Here is a 20,267-nt window from a genome sequence, read left to right on the forward strand (position 1 = left end):
CTTGCCTGGAGAATCTTATGGAGAGAGGAGCCTGGTGGGCTACAGTCCGTGGGGGTCGCAAAGACACAACTGAAATGACTTAGCATGCAGGCACACAATAGCTGTTCTGCATACAAGCAATAGCTGTTCTGTAATTGAACTAGCCTGGGAGAAAGTCTACATCAGTTCTTTCAAGTCCTTTCAAAATCAACATTCCCTTTCACCATTTTTCAAACTACTGTGTTAGAAAGATGTTTGTCTGCCAAAGAAACAATAAGTAATTTTCTCTGGCTCTTTTTCCCTCTTCTTTTTTCCTTTCTTCCTCTCATTTTCTAAGTCAAAGACACATGTTATTGTTAATGAGGATTCAGGTCAGCCTGAGTTAACTGCTATTATCAGACTGAGTTGATGCAATTTCTGCCCAAAGCAACTTGACATTTCAGTTAAACTGTGCAGGCTTCTCAAAGGAAATTGTATACTTTCCTTTAGAAAGTGAAGGTGTGAAAGTGTTAGTCGCTCAGTCGTGTCCAACTCTTTGCGACCCCATGGACTGTAGCCCACCAGGCTCCTCTGTTCATGGAATTCTCCAGGCAAGAGTACTAGAGTGGGTTGCCATTCCCTTTTCCAGGGGATCTTCCCAACCCCAGGGATCAAACATGGGTCTCCTGCATTTCAGGTAGATTCTTGACTGTCTGAGCCACCAGGGAAGACTCACACTTTCCTTTAAGCCCCTTTGAAATATGAAGGGTGGCAGCTGGATGCCCAGGATTATCTTGTGGGGCCCAGAACTGGGGCTATTCCCATGTTCTCTGCTCCTTGCATGGGGGCGCTTGTGCTGCTGGTGGTTCTGCTCTGTGCCAGCCCTGTGCTTTCAGGTGAGGCCCTTCTCCTTCCCTTGTACACAAAGCTCATCACCAGTAACTGCCCAGCCTCAGTCTCCCTTTGAACTGCAGGTTTCCTGGTGGCTTCTCCGGTGGTTTACCTTGGAAGGTCTCTGATCACTGGGTCCACACAGAGGACCACCCAGCCAGCTGCTGTTCCTGCAGGGGGCCTGGATCAGCCCCAGGTTCTCCAGTGGGGATTCTCAACAGGCTGTCCATAATATCAATGAACACTTTAGAAACTGGATGTGGTAGCTGAATCAAGGTCAGGCTTTATGACTCTAACAAATGACTGATACTCAAGCAGGCAACTTCATTGTGAGATGACGTGGGGAACAGTCAGAGGGCCTGAGCTTCTCAGAGGACTAAACGTAGAGGATCACCTCAAGATCTTTGACCTCCTGATCATTAAAGAAGAATCTGTCAGTCAGTGCAATAACTTTTGATGAAACTGAAGAGGAAAACCTATCAATAAAACAGCTGATAGTTCTGTATGATCAAGAAACAGACAAGGCAGACTGCATTCTGATCTCTGGGCAAAAGGTAGAGCTTACATTTGCAAAAACAAATTACCTCACTATCTCAACTGAGTTCAGGGGCTCTAAAATACAAATAAGCCTAGCTTAAGAATAATTGGATAAATTTATACATAGTTGATGACTACCCTGTAAGTCCAGAATTTACCCAAGTACATTTGCTCATGGGTCCACAGCCATGTACTTTCATTATTAATTTAGCCAGTTCCCCAGGGTCCACGCTTGATTCCTGACTTCTGACATTATCCTTGAGATCACTCAGAAGACTGTCCATCTACTCCAAGAAGCTTAAAAGCATCTGTCAAATCATTAGACAATTTTTCCAATGGCCTGTATGCATGTAAGGGTAATTCAAAGGATTTATCCAGTGGTCATGACATCTAATTGTTTCTCTGAGGACCTGATTAAAAACCCTTACAAGTGAAGTCTGGGAACAGAAACAATCTCTAAAGGTAACAAGACGTTTGCAATGAAAAATCTCAGAGACACAGTAAGCAGACTGAAGGGAGGTGCCCCAAAGGCTGAAGGTGGAGTCTCAGGAGGACAAGCCACCAGGGATGAAAGCATGAAGGCAGAGTCCGCGTGGCCAGCACATCACCACCAGGGGCTCCTGTCTTTCCAGAGCTACCGTCCTGGGCTCTTCACCTCAGAGACAGCAAGACCCCCCCTGGGAGGGCTGCTTGTTTCATATCAGCACCAAGCCGTCAGAGCCACCATGACGGGTGAACGCTCCATCGTGGGGATAGAGCTCTTGCTGTGGAGCACAGGGGGATTTGTTTAATTCGACAGGAGGAGAAGGGGACGGCAGAGGATGAGATGGTTGGATGGCATCAAAGACTCAAAGGACAAGAGTTTGTGCAAACTCTGGGAGATGGTGGAGGACAGAGGAGCCTGGCGTGCTGCAGTCCATGGGGTCGCAAAGAGTCACACAGGACCGAGCGACTGACCCACGACAACAAAGATCCAGGCACATCTCCTTCTTTGTCGCAATTCTCTCTGTGAACTAGGTATTACTATCCTGATTTTACTGACGAAATAGGATGAAATAGTGGACTAAGAAGCCAAGTAATTTTCTAAAGTGGTGCCAAGATTCAAAAATGAGTCTCTTTGCCAGTAAAATCCAGCAGGTTCTCACTATGTCATACTGTCTTTCGTGTGTGCTATCACAGAAAGCTTTGGGAGGGGTTCTCCAAGAGCAGAACTGAGAATACACCACTGAGCACTCCCATGAGACCTAGTCACGGGGGCAGAAAGAGACGCTTGCTTGCACAAGAAGCAAGTCCCTACCTTATAACTAGGTGGTAATTGGCTGGGTCTAGGCCCAGCTCCTCCCCCAGCCTAAAGCTCAGACACACATACGGAGAAAGACAAGGAGAAAGGCAGGAAGACTGGGGATGAAGGGAAATCAACTCAGTGAGCTAGTGAGTGGTAACTGCGGGGGGGGGGGGGTAAAAGGAATTCATACCTGTGTGTGTATTTGCATGTGCATATAATATTAAAGCTGATATAGGTGACTGCCGTAGCAAAGATCTTACCCATAAATATACTCATAACCCTAGTCCTCAAACTTTATGCTCAATAGTTCACTTGTCATATTGTAGAAGAAATTTTCAGTTGATTTGGAAGCACTCATAAAACACCGACTGAGGGCTTTCTAGATAAAGTGCCGGCAGAATAAGTGCCTTTTGAGTCCATTTATTGAACATGTACTATGTTCTGGACTCTGAAGATTCAAATATAAAAAATAAGGTCCATGTCCTCTAAGCAAACACTGCTTGGAACAGGCAAGAAAAAGAAGAAACTGTTGTCAATTCCCAGTCCCCTCTTTTGAGATTTCCATAAGAGACAGTGAAAGCTACAACCACTTTAGACGTCTACCTGCTCGCCTAGAGAGGAGCGGAACAGAAATCATCCTGATTTCACATAAGGAAAATGTAATTGAAGTGATATGAGATTCTTTTTTCTCATCAGGGTATTGATTGCTGGGGAAAAAAAAATTGCAGAGAGAGAGGAGAGAGAACGTGACGGGGGTGGAGGGAATGTATTTGCTTCAAGTTGATGCATGAAGTGTCACAGTGTATGAAGCTGCTGCGATTCTGTAGTGCTGCCAAAAATTAATGGAGACAATTAACTGCAGAAAACACGTGGGCACAATATTAGCAGCACATAATCCTTTCCAGTTAAGAGGTCCTTACTGGATTACTGTGGAAAAGCTCTGGAGTTCTAATTACCTGTGCAAGTCCCACTAGGTTACCGCAAAACATGGTGATTAGACGGTTGTAGTCTAAGGCGTCCACAGGGAACAGAGGGTTTGCTCTAAGTACCGTGTGTTTCATGGCTGTTTACTGAGCAGAGAACCGGAATTTAATGGGATTTGGTGGAATTCTCCAATGGCTCTTGTGTGCATGTAGTTAACAAAAACGTGACTTCATATGAGTTCCCCAGGCTTTTGTGGAAGGGCTGAAGACTAATCCTTAGCTAATATATGGAAAGCATATAACCTGGGTGAGGAGGGTTATGTGGATTTCTCTTGGGGATTTATTATTCTCGTCTTCAGGAGGCATTTTATTCCGGGGTATTACCCAGCTTTGAGATCACGACGTCGCTAGGAAGAATGCAGCTTTAGAAAGGAAATGTACACAAAAGCACACAGCTTCTCTCAAACCAGGGCTGACACACCTGTGGGCCAGTCTTCTTTTACAGCAGAACTGGAACATCATGATACACGATTTCCTAAGTTTTGAGGAAGCACCTACAACCCATGCGTGCATGGAGAGAGAAACTGTATGTGTTTCAGTGATAGGCACCATCTATTTATTCCAAAACGTTGGTCAATATAAAAATATATCAGGAACGGAGTGGGAGTTTGGAATTAGCAGATGTAAACTATTATATACAGGATGGATAAACAACAAAGTCCTACTGTACAGCACAGGGAACTAGACTCTGTATTCTGTCATTAAACCATAATAGAAAAGAATGTAAAAAATAATATATATATATATGCATAACTGAGTCACTTTGCTGGACAGCAGAAACCAACATTGTAAATCAGCTATGCTTCAATAAAAAATAAATTTAAAAAACATGTATGAGTTGAGTGACGGAGATAGGGCTTTCTCTTCTTTACTTTTTGCCAACCCTGAATCACCTCTTGCATTTCCTGGTCTGTGTATTACATTTGTGTACATAAAAATGAAACTCCGACTATAAACTCTCCTATGCTCCCAAAATACAGAACATAAAAGTAATCTAAAGAAAAGACTGGCATAACATGTTTATCCAGGCTCTGACCGGTGCTCAGGAAAGCAGCTTGCCTTTCTCAAGGGCTGGGTGCGCTGTCCCGGCCAGTGCTCAGGAGCAGCGCCAGGCCACCAGGAAGGCATATGGCGGTGGCCTGTGTCTCAGGCCAGCTGGGCACTTGTTGGAGCATTTGAAGGCGGCGTTAATTAAGAGCCTGTTCTCTTCTGCCGTTCCTTCAAGGCAAAGGTGAAAGGAGGCGGCCAAGGGTGCAGAGCGCTGGATGCGGCTGCTGGTTGGAGGCCCTCCCTTCTGAGATAAGCCCCTTCTGCTTCAGCTGCTTGCGTGCCTGCTCAGTTGCTTCAGAAGTGTCCAACTCTTTGTGACCCCATGGACTGTAGCCCGCCAGGCTCCTCTGTCCGCAGGATTCTCCAGGCAAGAATACTGGAGTGGGTTGCCATTTCCTCCAGGGGATCTTTCTGACCCAGCTATCCTACACTGGTAGGCAGATTCTTTACCCCTGGGAAGCCTCTTTACCCCCTGGGAAGCCTCTGCTTTGGCTTCTGTAGCCGAAAGCCTCCTCTCTAGCCAGCAAGCAGAGAAGGGCACAGCTGTTCTGCTGAAGGACTTTCAGACACAAGCTGGCAGTGAAAGCACTCTGTGGCCTTCCTGCCCCACGGAACTGCTACCACGCGAGACAAGACAGACAGAAAGCGTGAAACCAAGAAGCAGACCGTGCCAGGTAGCCAGGAAACACGTCCGCTGTGCAGAGATTTGGCAGGACTGAGAAGATTTGTGCAGAGAGATTTGGCAGGACTGAGGGGAGAGGGCAACTCCTCACAGCGGAGCAGGAGCTGGTGGGCCCAGAACTATGATCACATCCTATTAACCCAGCAGGGCCTACCTACTGGTGGTAACCGCACCTCCAGGCTCGAGGGGCACAGCTCATCTCTGACCCCTGTGAAACCTGGGAGGCCAGGCACTGTGCCAGTCTGTTAACCACACGGAGACAAGCAAGGAGCCAGGCATATATATAACATGGGCATACCCGTGTACATGCAGTGTCCTACTTACATGTAAATTCGTAATAAGACATCATTTGTGCATGTTAAATTATACCTCATTTTACCTCTTTCCGGGAGGAAGGAAAGTAATTACTTGCAGGATGGATTTCTAAGAAGAGGTGATTCCTGGTGTATCCTAATGCATTAAAATGCTTACCACGTCTTGGACTCCAGCAATGTAAGTTTTATCCAGGACCTGTGGTTATGCTTCCCTCCTTCATCTGTACCTCTTATCATCCCAAGGGAACAAGAAAAAAAAAGAAACTCCCTTTCTTGTAGTGCTCTGGAATATTCTAGATCCTTCTGAGGAGCTGGTGCAGAGGATGAGTAGGACGTTTGTGGAAAGAAGGGTTGAGTTTTTCCTGTAACCCATTGGTCTCTGGGCTGACGTCCTTCAGATCCTGTCTCTGGGGAGCCTCCCACTATGAACAACTCAAGTGATGGGGTCTATAAATCCTCATCTCCTCCCCTCTTCACCTTCCCTTCACTCCCTGCCGTTTTCCTGCATCTCTCACCTACAGGAACTAAAAGTTAGAACACTTTGGAAAACAAAGTAAGAGAGAAACAACTAATTTTATCTTTTTAAAAGCTCACTGTTTCTACATTTTTATATAAATGCTGAATTTATAGTCTCTGTTTGCATGGTAGCTAATTCCTTTCTATAACTATAAGGAGGGATATCTTAGTTGAAGCAATATAATTTGACTGGCATGTTTTAAATTAAGAGGACATTAATCAAAATAGCACAAGTATATATTTTATACATATTTACTTTTTTAAAGATAGGACAAACTTGTTTTATCTTCTGACTTATAAAGCCTGGAAGCCCCATCCCCCTTTTTTCTTATTACATAGACATGTTGGTAGTTTTTATATCTTAGCAAAATATAGGCTGTAATTTAATTGACTTAGCAACCCGACCAAGTAACACGTTTATTCCCCAGGGAAATTTCTTTTCATGCTATCTATTGGGACTTCTAATTGACTTCTATTTCTGAATAATTGTTGAAACTAATAAGTTGGAAGGGCTGGTGATTTCAAATAGCTATAAATGAGGTATTGGAACCTTTTTTTTTTTTCCTTCCCTGCCAATCCACAAGTGAGTTAATATTTTAAAAGTCAGTATTGAAAATTGTCCTTTGAATTGATTTAATGGATGAATCAATAAGTCTAGTGTGACCATCGTAATGCAGAAGATTAAGATCCAGGTACACCAAGTATGTAATTACATTAGAGTTAGTCACTCAAAAGGTGATATGATTGCATTTCACTAGGCAGATAAATAGCAATTGGAAAAAAGTAAAAACTTGCAAGAAGTTTAGATGACCTTTATCTGGAACTGTCACTCTCAGGGTAGGCACATGTGGTTTAAAAGTAACCATGGGTCTCCCTAACATGGGGTTTCCCAAGGGCCTCTGGGCTAAAGAATCTGCCTGCTAATGCAGGTGATGTAAGAGGTACAGGATTGATCCCTGGGTCAGGAAGATCTACTGGAGAAGGAAATGGCAACCCATTCCAGGATCCTTGCCTGGAAAGTTCCATGGACAGAAGAGCCTGGTGAGCTGCAGTCCCTGGGGTCGCAAAGAGTCAGATACGACTGAGCTCACGTGAGCACAAGTTCCCTAACATCATCAGTTATTTTGCTTTCACTGGCAATGAGATATCAATGTCAGAAATAATACATATTGATGAAATATGTAGGAAAAAAGGTTCAACAGAACCAATTTACAAACAATGTAAACTATGCAGTGTTGGAATAATGTCATTTACAGGGGTCTATTTTCTTGCTCAAGTCATTAACTTTTCCTAATCTTGATCAACACCTACATGTATGAGATAAGTAAACCTCTCTTTAGGTTAGAGCTCTTCTCTGTTTGGTTTCCTCCAAGAGGAAAGACAGAAATGATGCTCTCCTTACATTTCAGATCCATCATAATTCTATTAGCTTGCTCAATAACCTGGTACACTCAGTGCCTATCAAATATTAAAGCCTTCCCATTTTTAAAATTCAAATAACAGCTCTGTTTATTATCTAGCACTTAGTCTGCATTACATTACAGATTTATGATCACCTGTAAATTTCATGCTGATATCTAAGTTTTAAAATATGTTATGCTTTTAAAAGTGTGTGAGAACATAAACAAAATTACGCAATAATAAAAAGTTAAGAATTATAGCAGCATAAATACTAAAGTCTAGATTTTATCTGATATGTATGTGCATTAAATAATGCAACTGGCATTTATTGTGTTCCTGTTCCTACTATGTGCCTGCAGACACAGTGAAAAGCACTGAGAATTCAGTTGAGAGCAAGATGACATTGTTTCTGCTTCTAAAGAGATGCCATCAAACAAACTAACAAATAATTGCAAATTATTACAAGGAGTATAAAGAAAGCAAACAGGTAGCCATGAGTAGGTGCCTGACTTATATATTAATAGTATGTGGCTTAAGACTTTTAAAAGCTGAGACTTGAAGGAGGAAAAAGGCAAAGGGTGGAGTGGTAGGAGGTGGAGAAGAGTGTGGGCAAAGACCTGGGACTGGAAGGACCAGGAAGGAGGCCAAGATGACTGCAGAAGGGCAGGAAAGGGAGAGAGAGAGAGGAAGGGAAATTTCAGGTCTTCGTACACCTTAGGGAAAAATTATATTATTTTCCCTAATGAAACAAGCAACCACTTAGGGGACAGGGCTGTAAGAACATTCCAGCTCGTGTGTGGTCCATGGATTGTCATATGCTCGAGAGAGAGATGGAGACCGGTTAGGAGATGATCACGGTAGCCGAAGGAACAGACGGTAAAGGCTTGAGCCAGGGTGACGGCCCAGAGACGCAGGGAAGTGAACACATCTGACACACTTTGGGGAGGGGAATCGACAGGAAGTGGTGACGAACTATCAGGGCGTCGGAAAGGGACGAACCGAGAACGGTGCTGAGCTGTCTCAAGTAAGCGTGGACGGGCGACAACGGGGGAGGTCAGAGGAACAGGTCCGGCAGGTGTGTGTGTGTCGGGAGCGGTCGGGCGTTAGAATCAAGACTGATACTTAGATCGGCTGAGGCTGGGAGGCTTCTGGTGGCTTGGAGAATCTGTGTGGGGTTTTCACCGAATCAGCTTCATGTGAAATTCTGCAGGTCTGAGGAGAGCTCAGGATAGAAATGTGTAAGTGATGCGAATGGGCGTTGGAGGAGAGGCAGAGGAGAGGAAGCCAGGAGGGGAGGCTGGGCTGCGCTCAGGGCAGAACGGACATCACGACGGGAAGCCCTCAGGGGGCGCTCGTCACACTGCTCGGTCGTCGATTTCTTTGTTTAGTGGGATGTTCCGGTGGAACGGAGGGACCAAAAGCCAGTTTAGTGGGATGTTCCGGTGGAACGGAGGGACCAAAAGCCAGCCCGAAGTCAGAGAAGAAGGAAAGGCAGTAAGTTAAGTGCAGGGAGCGGATGACAGGCACACTTAGGGAGGGTGGGGCAGATGCTCAGCTGTGCCCAGCTGCCCCCACAGGCACCAGAGCAGGGGTGACACACGGGGTGAGGGTAAGGGTGGGGCCAGACGGCTCACCTGGGGGGAAGGCAGGGTTTGGGGGGGGGCGCCACGCTTCAGTGACTAGACAGGCATGGTCCACAGACCCAGCGTCACAGGACGAGGAGGGACAGACGGTGTGGAGACGAATGCCGTGAGCCTCGGGGGCATCTGGGGCTAAAGAGGGAGACAGGGACCCAGAAGAGAAACAGTGGGTGGGTGGGCTGAAAGGACACGTGCTGTGCCTCCTCCAGGCAGTGGACAGGGAAGCTGAGGACGGGGTGTCCTGGGGGCTGACCTGGTGCGGGCGGCGGGCACAGGCTGGAAGGCAGAGGATACAGGAATGCCCACTGGGCAAGGGGGGCACAGATGGTGGCTGGCAAGGGCCCAGGGCGGGAGCAAGAAGGTGAGTGGGTGGGTGCGTGTGTGAGGGGGCTGGAGGGTGTAGGGCAGTGGGACCCCGAGGGAGCAGGGAGGCTGGGGGTCCCTGAGGCCCCCTGGAGGTCTGGGCACCCGGAGTCCAGCACTGCCCACCCACGGTGAGACCACAGCTGCTCTCCGAGGCAGGGACCGGCCCGCGTTCCTTTTCTTTCTTTTCCTTTTGGCTCTCGTTGCATTCGTGCAAAGGTGACAAATACTGTGCTCAAGAATTTCACCATATTCTTCACATCTAGTTGAATTAGCTTAGACTCTCAAAGCCTTATCTTAAATTAAGGTACAACTGTCTCGACACTACACCATGACGTTCAGCCTCTCTGGTGTGTCACAGAATTGAAAGGTAACAACTGTCTCGACACTATACCGTGATGTTCAACCTCTCTGGTCTGTCCCAAGGTCTTTCACTGAGAATCTTCTGAAGCTTATGACCCTTCCTCCCCAAACACGGTTGAAAGTTGTCCCCCAGCTCAGGTTTCTAAGTGGGAATCCCTGCTCTGGGGAGAAAATTTTACCAACGTGTCACTGTCAAATTTTTTTTTTTGCGGGGGTGGGGTGGGATATGGAGGTGTGGCTAACAAAGTCTCGAATGTGAAGTATTTTGTTGATCACATTACCTGAATTAATGTTTTATTGGCTTATTCAGTGATAACATTGAACACCCACAGTGTGGGAGGATCTAATCAAGGGACTGGGGACACTGTGCCCACAAGAGTGCCCTCGAGGGAATCTGCACTAGGGAGGGAGTTTATGTTATTCTTATCATCTACGCTCTCTGTCCTCATGGGTAACATTCTTCTCAAAACACTGAGCCTGTGACATCAGCAGGTCCCTGTAAGTGAGAAGGGAAACTTGGCAGAAAAGATGTGGCGGGAAAAAGTCCCACAAAATCTCTCATTCTTGGCAGCCTCTCATATGAGCATAATTACCATCACTCAAGTCGTCTACAACTGTCCTATTGCAAGGGTCCGATAACCATGACCACAAAGGGGACTTGATAAGAATATGGAAGGACCATGAATCCAGATTCCTTTTGTGTGAAAATACATTAAAATCCTAACTGATAGTGGGTTACAGGTAGCATTTTTATATATAGGAGGAAACATTTTAAATAGTGTCTCACCTATGGCAAGGAATATTTAAGTCATTGCTATTATTGTCACAAGGATAAAATAGTTTCTTTCTTTTGTCACGAGACACACTGAAAAAATGGTTACTAGAAAAATACTATTCATAATGATTCAAAATGAAGCTACTGGAAGTAAAATAATGGATCTATTATCCAAAATGTCATCATTTAGCATTTCGTTAATCAGGATTTAGGTGTATCAAAGGCTGTCTATCTTCCTGGTGGCCAGTCCACGGAGAGTATCTTACAAAGCAAATGACTCTGAAACACACTTTCTCCCCAGAGGCCTGTGGAACTGGCCATTGGCCACTGTTGCCAACAGATAGTGGCCATGTGTTGTCAGACAAGACGTGGAGGACATTTACACGTGAGTCTCGAGGGAGGACTCATCAGTAATTGACAATGAATAACCTGAGGGGTTGAAACTGATAAATGAAGGAGTCCAAATGATTAAAAATGGACGAGACTGATTAAAGGCAAACTGGCAAGAAAGTTAATGGCTTTTATTTAGTTCACACACATTAGTTGAACTAAACATTCTATTAAAGAAAACTTTTTATCAGCTTTTAATTTTTTATTGCTGACTGTTCCCCAGTTCTTTCTTTAAAACTCTGGATATGCAAGACCAAAAGAACTGCCTTTTTAAAAACTGAGATCTATGTCTTAGCAGCAAAGTGAGGTTATTAGCTTGGAGCCAAAGACCCAAAGACACGAAGACCAGTGACAGCCTCCTTGCTGAGATTTTGAGTCAAGAGAAAACAACAATGGAAACCTAGGAGCCGAGACCACTTTGCAAAGGAAGGACAAAACCGAAGGATAAACACCTCTTCATTTCAGTGCTTACTATAAATCGACAGTAGTCAAAACAGTATGGTACTGGCATACAGATAGACAAACAGATCGACGGAAGGGAACAGAGGGTAGAGAAAGAGATCCTTATGTTTATGAGCCACTGATTTTCTACCAAAATGCTAATTCCTTTAATTCAGTGAAGGAAAGATATCCTCTTCCATGAATGGTGTTTCAACAACTGGATATCAAACAAGAAACGAACTTTGGTTCAAACCTTGCACTATATGCAGAAGATAATTCAAAATAGATCAGAGACCATAATATAAAACATAAAACACACCTTCTAGAAGAAAATGAATGAGAAAACTTTTGTGACTGTTAGGGAAGATTTCTAGAGGTAATACACTAAGCACAGTCTACAAAAGAATAAATTGATAAACAGGACTTCATCACAATTAAAATTTTGTTTTTTTGCAGGATATTGTTCAGAAGATGATATGAGATAATCTTCAGACAGGAAGACAATATTTGCAAATTTTATCAGGTAACACACTTGCATCCAGAATATATAAATAACTTGTAAATGTTTATAATACAAAAAATAAGTCAATTTTTTTAATGGCCAAAAGATTTGGACATATACTTCATCAGAGAAGATAAAAGAATGGCAAATAACATATGATAAGATGCTCAACATCATTAGTCATTACGGAATACATCTTAAGACCACTAATAAGATATCACTACCCACTTATGAGAACATCAAAATTCAAAATACTGATCATATCAAATGTTGAAAAGGATACAGAGCAACCAGAACCTCATACAGTCCTGGTGGGAATGCAAAACGGTACAGTGAACTCAGAAAAATAGCTTTGCAGTTTCTTAAAAAGGAAACTTTAAAAATATGATCCAGTCATTCCAATTCTAGATATTTACACACAAAAAAAGAAATCTATGTACATACAAAGACTTGCCTAAAATTTCACAGGAGCTCTGTTTGTGACAGCCAGAAACTGGAAACAACCCAAATGTTCATCAACAACAGCTGAACGCAAAAGCAGATTGTGGTTATAATCACAGAACAGAGTTCAGCAAGAGAAAGGAAGACATTTTTGATAAGCACTACCCAGGTAGCACTAGTGATAAAGAACCTGCCTGCCAATGCAGTCGACATAAGAGACACAGGTTCGATCCCTGGGTGGGGAAGATCCCCTGCAGAAGGAAATGGCAACCCACTCCAGTATTCTTGCCTGGAGAATCCCATGGACAGAGGAGCCTGGTGGGCTACAGTCCATGGGGTCGCAGAGTCAGACATGACTGAAGTGACTTAGCACACATGCACAATGATAAAATTCCCAAATAATTTTTCTGTACAAAAGAGATTGTACAAAAAAGGACATATACTATGTAGTAGCATTTACACACAATTCTAGAAAATGTAAACAAGAAGTGAACACAGATGAGTCATTACGTGGAGAAGTGGGGGGTGGGCAGGGAGGGGTGGAACAGGTTAACGTGTGTGTGCCTTCTGCTGGTCGTGGTGATGATTTCACCGGAGTTTACATACGTGAAATCTATCATTTACTTAAAATATGGGCATCTTGTATCAGCCCCACTTAGAGAAGAATCCGTTCAATTAGAGATCAGGCAGCCAAATCTCAGAGGAATGAAGTCACTTGCCTGAGGTCACACAGGTGGAAGAGTTGAAATTCTATCTCCTGTCTGTCCAAGCATGAACCCTGTCTTTTTCCCACTATTCTATAGTCACCTGTCTTAACCTTTCTAGGTCCAGGTGGGTGAAATAATCCCCAAGGTTGCTATCAAATTCACAGTTCTATATGAAACAAATTGATTTCACGTACAATCTCATTCATTAAAAAATCTCTCATTTCAGAAGACACCAGATTTCCTCCAAAAGACAAATGTAAACATTTGAGGATGGACACACGTACTGTCCTACAATGAGGACAGCAAGCACTTCAATATGGGCTGAGGGCACCTCTGCATTGCTTCCATCGGTAAGTGATCTCTAGACTCCCTATGGCACACCCTTCACTGTAAAGGACGATGGGACCACCTCCCTGACCATCCATTACAGTGGGTTTGGTTGCAATGATTGGCCATGACAGGAAGTGAATGCTTCCAAAAGCACCAAAAAGCCATTAAAAGTGAGAGATTAATGAACCATTGAGTTGCATTTTCACTTCTAATAACTATGACTCCTTTACCTTCAGGACTTAAGACACTAATCATTTTAATAAAGGTTAATAGCAACACAGATTTTTCATCACCTACCAGATTTAAGGAGCATTCATTTCCTACTTCTTTTTCAGTCTGCATATAGTCTATGCTACTAATATATATCATGCTTCAATGATCATTTTCTATTCACTGACTCAGATACATTTAATTCCTATATGTTGCTTTTCCATTGTTTGGTTGATATGACCTTATTGCTGTCATAGGTTGTACACAATGGTCACGACATTTCAGACTGTATATCTCACCTTTCAAGTGTGTTTTGGAGTTCCCTGAATATAGAAATATATTTATCTAAGCATAAAACTGGGTTCAGTTTTCTAAAATGCAACCAATTAGTTGCCATGTTAGTTCAACATAAAAGAATCTTTGTGAGGAAATTGAAGGATGCTGTGCACTTTCAATGAACAAAGCATCACAGCATAAACATAATGGATTGAACTATCAATCATGTTTGCCAATCAAATGCCTTTTTGTCTTTCTTGTCTCTAAACATACCCTTTAACCACACAGCTCGTTCCTGAAAAAAAAAAAATCCTGTGGTCATAATGTCAAGTGCTAACTTTATTTTCTGTTTACATCATCCACTTATGAATACCCTTTTCTTCAATTTAATTAGTTAGTGTCACTCACACTTTAATTGGTAACAGTGTAAGACTGAGCTGAATTTGAAAATGGTGCCACAAGGTCAGACTCGGTCACATGAGTCTTACAGCAACACCCCACAGCCAGAGCACTAGACACCTCTCATGCATATCTTTGTGTACTGAAACCGATTTTTACATTTTCAGCTTCATGAAAAAGATATACTAAATGGATTAAAACAACACCTTTAAAGAGAGAAAGATCTACTTTTCTACCCTCAATTTCAGTTCTGATACCTTCAGTTCAGCAAAATCAAAACTCAATGCAAAAGTACGTGAGGTGAAGCGTGTGTCCTCTAAGAGTATAAATCACCGAATATCGCTGATGTTTCCTAACATTTGTAGGCGTCCAGCCTGTCTCTGCACATATCCACATGGTTACTGATGACGTGAGCAGTCAAATGTTCATTAAGGCAGCAAGTGTTTCCATTCACAGCATACACTATGGGCACAAACAAAGAACTGCCTCTCCCTGTGCCATGCTTTCAGCATTTAGCTACCATTTCAGGAGGACAGACTCCCTTACAATTGAGGCCAGATCCCACTAACAGAAACTCCATGACTGAACTAGATGTTCTAGAGAGCTGCTAAGATTTAATGTCCTAGTCACAAGATGTCACAGTCATTTTTATTAAGAACAAATAACGCAATGAACCATTATGTTGCAATGAACTATAGTAGGTATTTGCCTCAGCTCTTCATTGTGATTATTCATTGCCATATTTTTGTATGTCTGTTTCCAAACAAATTGGAAGCTCCTGGAGAGGAGAAATTGTTTTTCTTAAAAAAAAACTTTTCCATTTCTATTATCAACACTGTGCACTGAGCTTGGGAAAAATCAAGCTTGGGAAAAATTGGATGGATGGGTGGATCCATGCCATGTAGCACAAAATAACAGGAGACCTTGACAGAGGGTTGCAAAACGCTCACGTGCCAACTGGCAGTCATGAGACTTACCAGATGTTAAGTTAAAATCAGCAATATCTATCAGCTGATAATATCACAATATATACATATGGGCATCTAAAAGTAAGCTATTTCAAGCTTAAATTTCAAGCTATTAATGAGGAAATTTCAGACTATCTGATGTCATGTTGTGCAACAGAAATTTCTGTGACGGTGAAAATGTTCTGTATCTGCTCTAATATGGTAGCTAGTAGATATATTTCAGTTGTTTCATGATCATGAGAACTTGAATTTTAATTTTATATAACTTGATTGATATAGGAGCACATACGATTAGTGGCTATGTATCAGACCATGCAGGCAATTCACACTGTTTACTGTGGAGCCATGAAATGAATGCTTAGAGAAAAAGAATAAAATTCTACAGGTGGTATGTTGTGTATACTGTTGTTGCACACTTGCTATATTCTAGGCCACAGTTGTTCTCAATCACTGGATCACCAGGAAAGTCTATTACTATTTTCAAATGGGATTTTTAATTTATCAGTTTATTCATGCCACATCCTTGAAAGGATTTGAGACTGCTCTACAAATCTACACAAACAGTAAGATTAAAGTAGATGGGCAATTGAAGAGACTAGAAAACAGTTAGATGATTAAGGCCAAAGACTGAGGACATAAGAAAGTCCCTGCCCGAAAATAGTACACTTGCTGAAAATGCACCTTGGAGGCTCTGCTGTTTCCAGTGGCGGGAATAGAGGAAAGACCATGGTCTTTCACAGTTATATCATGGGCGTCACAGAAAGTAGTCATGGAATTCAGGAGAACCCAGGTTTGTCCGGCACTGCTCCTGTTTTCCGAAAGTATGAACATCTTTGAATAAAATGAGTCAGCTGACCAAGGCATGAGACTCTCTGAATTTTAGTTGGGGAGCAAAAGAAGAATGGCGTGTTCCTGCTCTGGAGGCCAGGAAGCAGAGGAACCTGGTTTACAGCAAGAAAGGAAGGAAGCAGACAGGCAGAGGCAAAGGGGATGGACAAGGAGTCTTTCCCATACCTGCCTGTCCCTGGGCAGCAGGAAAAACTTTGTCCCTAACAATACACTGCTCTCTCCTAATGTCAGCTTTAGGGGCTTCTGTTCCTGAAACCACAAGGAGCTTGGTTCCTGCAGGAGAGATTTTGTCAGTGAGTCGACACTGTGCTAGTGGACACAACCCTCCATGGAACCTACAGGAAGAGATTCTGAATCTGTCTCTTCAACTGCCCTTCACTGTGATGTGACAGGATAACTCCAAAGCAAGTTCAGCCAGAGGACTTCAAAGAATTCCATGTCACTAGCATTCTCGCTGGTCTTCCCTGGTGGCTCAGATGGTAAAGGATCTGCCTGCAACATAGGAGACCCAAGTTCAACCACTGGGTCAGGAAGATCCCCTGCAGAAGATATTAAGATATTAAGATGGCAAGAATACACAGAAGAATTATACAAAAGAGATCTTAATGACCCAGATAACCACAATGATGTGATCACTCACCTAGAGCCAGACATCCTGGAATGTGAGGTCAAGTGTGCCTTAGGAAGCATCACTAGGAACAAAGCTAGTGGAGATGATGGAATTCCAGCTGAGGTAATTCAAATCCTAAAAGATGATGCTGTAAAAGTGCTGCATTCAGTACGCCAGCAAATTTGGAAAACTCAGCAGTGGCCACAGGACTGGAAAAGGTCAGTTTTCATTCCAATTCCAAAGAAAGGCAATGCCAAAGAATGTTCAAACTACCGCACAATTGCACTCAACTCACGCTAGCAAAGTAATGCTCAAAATTCTCAAGCCAGGATTCAACAGTACATGAACCGAGAACTTCCATATGTACAAGTTGGATTTAGAAAAGGCAGAGGAACCAGAGATCAAATTGCAACATCTGCTGGATCATAGAAAAAGCAAGAGAGTTCCAGAAAAACATTTAGTTCTGTTTCATTGACTACACTATAGTTTTTGACTGTGTGGATCTCAACAAACTGGAAAATTCTTAAAGAGATGGGAATACCAGACTTTGCCTGCCTCCTGCAAAACTTGTATGCAGGTCAAGAAACAACAGTTAGAATTGGACATAGAACAACAGACTGGTTCCAAATTGGGAAAGGAGTATGTCAAGGCTGTATATTGTCACCCTGTTTGTTTAACTTATATGCAGAGTACATCATGAGCAATGCTGGACTGGATGAAGCACAAGCTGGAATCAAGATTGCCAGGAGAAATATCAACAACCTCAGATGTGCAGATGACACCATCCTTATGGCAGAAAGCAAAGAGGAACTAAAGAGCCTCTTGATGAAAGTGAAAGAGAAGAGTGAAAAAGCTGGCTTAAAACTCAACATTCAAAAAACAAAGATCATGGCATCTGGTCCCATCACTTCATGACATATAGTCGGGAAACAATGAAAACAGTGACAGACTTTATTTTTGGGGGGTTTCAAAATCACTGCAGATGGTGACAGCAGTCATGAAATTAAAAGACACATTTTCCTTGGAAGAAAAGATATGACAAATCTAGATAGCATATTAAAAAGCAGAGACATTACTTTGCCAACAAAGGTCCTTCTAGTCAAGGCTATGGTTTTTCCAGTGGTCATGTATGGATGTGACAGTTGGAACATAAAGAAAGCTAAGCATGGAAGAATTGATACTTTTGAACTGTGGTGGTGGAGAAGACTCTTGAGAGTCCCTTGGACTGCAAGGAGATCCAACCAGTCCATCCTAAAGGAAATCAATCCTGAATATTCATTGGAAGGACTGATGCTGAAGCTGAAACTCCAATACTTTGGCCACCTGATGTTAAGAACGGACTCTTTGGAAAAGACCTTGATGCTGGGAAAGATAGAAGGCAGGAGAAGGGGACGACAGAGGACGAGATGGCTGGATGGCATCACTGACTCCATGGATGTGAGTTTGAGCACGCCTCAGGAATTGGTGAAAGACAGGGAAGCCTGGTGTACTGCAGTTTATGGGGTTGGACACACTGAGCGACTGACCAACAATAGCAACATGAGATAAGAAGAGTAAAGGTATTAGGGTGCTTTCTGTAGTATGAATAATTAATATTTGAAACTTAGAATTCTGTCTCCTTACAATGTAGAGTCTCATAGGAAAAGTGCATTCTTAAAACAATAACAAAATGCCTTCAAGTGTTCTTTGAATTAAATCCCTCAGGAATCAAAATAGCTCTGTAGTCTTTTCTAGAATAGTGTGTCAAATATTCAGAAACATATTTTATTGGCATCTGGAAAGCAACTGCAAATGTTTCTCTTATATTTATTTTAAGTCCTTAAAAAAAAAAAAGACGCCATCGCTAAGCTCTGACAAATGTGCTTCCTATCAGCACACTGAGTTCCTTTGCAAACACACAATTCACAATTATAAGCAATTTTCTAAAACGCATGCTATTTTCCCAGGAGACCAGAATGCTTTGGGGTGGATAAATATGTAACTGGGTAATTTTCTGAAATGCTTATTATTTACTTGAGTCTCATTTCAGGCTCTCTTGTAAACAGACTATTCCTGTTAATGATTATTATCCCCCTAAAAAGCTGCAATTGTCAGTGTTCCTCTGACTTTCTCATAAACACACCATATACGTTGGGGTGTAGAGCACAAAAAACGGAGGTACTTGTGCCAGCCTCCTGTTCAAATGGCAAGGTGGGCCTCCTTTTCCCTGAACAGGGCTTTTCCAGATTTTAGGCACAGTGGAAAATAAATAATGGGACTTTTAAACTTTCTCATGATTTAGGTTCTGTCTGAGCTGGTTGCAAATCTCCTTATCAGCTTTACAGCTGTTTGCCTACCTTGATTTATTTATTTATTTATTTATTTATTTATGGATCAGAAAGAAGAATGGAAAAATTGCAGCCTAGAGGTTTCTTTGAAAAACAAAGTTTGAATTTAGCTGTTGTTGATTTATACCCAGTGTGCTACACTTAGCATGTAAGTACAGTTAAGCATACTTTATAGGTAATTACTCCTATTGATATGAAGGTAGTTACAGAAATTATGCCTAGCCTGAATGCAACACCTAGTTCCTGAGACAGTACCTTTTAAAGTGGTATATTAGGTAAATAACCTCTGATGATGGTGGTGGTATTTCATCAATAAGAAATCTTACTCCCTCGGAACCAACATCTTTCACTATTTGCCTAGCTATGTACGAACGATAAAACTCACCAAGACCACTGATTTAATGGAAGGGAATAATAGAAAGTTAACAGTCTCTAACTGAAATGAGCACATTCAAATTAAAACAAGGAGTAAGAAATTCAAAGGAAAAATAGCTTTGAGTTGTTTTAGAAGGTGAAGTGCCTCAAATTCTTTTATGTCCTACTAAAAATATTCTATAAAGAATATTTTAACAGTAACTAACTCAAGTTTCCTTCTATGTCAATTCTACAGGGCAATTAAAATTTGGATTTTGCCACTTTTAAATTATGCTATTTTAATTCACAGTGCAAAGTGTATAGTTCTTTTATTTTACTCTTCAGAAAATGTAATATAAAGAAAACTAAACTACTTAAAACAAAGTTTCTGCTATGACTTGAGGACTATAGACCTTCTATTCTGCCTAGTGTCATCTTGATAAGTATTGACATAGCACCTAAGTTAATAGAACAGGAATAGCTGATGCACACTGCTTCTGTTCACTCATTTCTTTCTACATAAAATCATCCTTGATGTACCATGTAGGCAACCCCTCCTCTAGTGGTTCCATGGAACACAGTTTGATAACCACTGATCTAACCACACAGAGAAGTGAGATGTGAGGATTATATCTTGTGTATCTATTAACAGGTACTTTCTTCACTCACTGATTGGATTTGGCTTTTCACCTGGAATCTGACAAA

General features: G+C 42.3%; 1 protein-coding gene and 1 long non-coding RNA gene across 7 annotated transcripts in view; both read right to left on the reverse strand.

Annotated features, from left to right (window-relative positions):
- Positions 1-20,267, reverse strand: part of PRKN (parkin RBR E3 ubiquitin protein ligase) — a 1,216,903-nt gene that overhangs the window by 402,651 nt on the left and 793,985 nt on the right. The gene's annotated exons all lie outside the window — the stretch shown is intronic.
- LOC145519748 (uncharacterized) lies at positions 1,202-7,785 on the reverse strand. Its single transcript, XR_014063863.1, has 2 exons — positions 7,255-7,785; positions 1,202-2,287 (listed from the first exon to the last, which is right to left on the reverse strand). It is a non-coding gene; the product is annotated as an uncharacterized LOC145519748 (long non-coding RNA).

The sequence above is a fragment of the Giraffa tippelskirchi genome, chromosome 9 (genome assembly GCF_054371585.1).
Source record: "Giraffa tippelskirchi isolate mGirTip1 chromosome 9, T2T-mGirTip1v1.2.pri, whole genome shotgun sequence".
Lineage (NCBI taxonomy): Eukaryota > Metazoa > Chordata > Mammalia > Artiodactyla > Giraffidae > Giraffa > Giraffa tippelskirchi.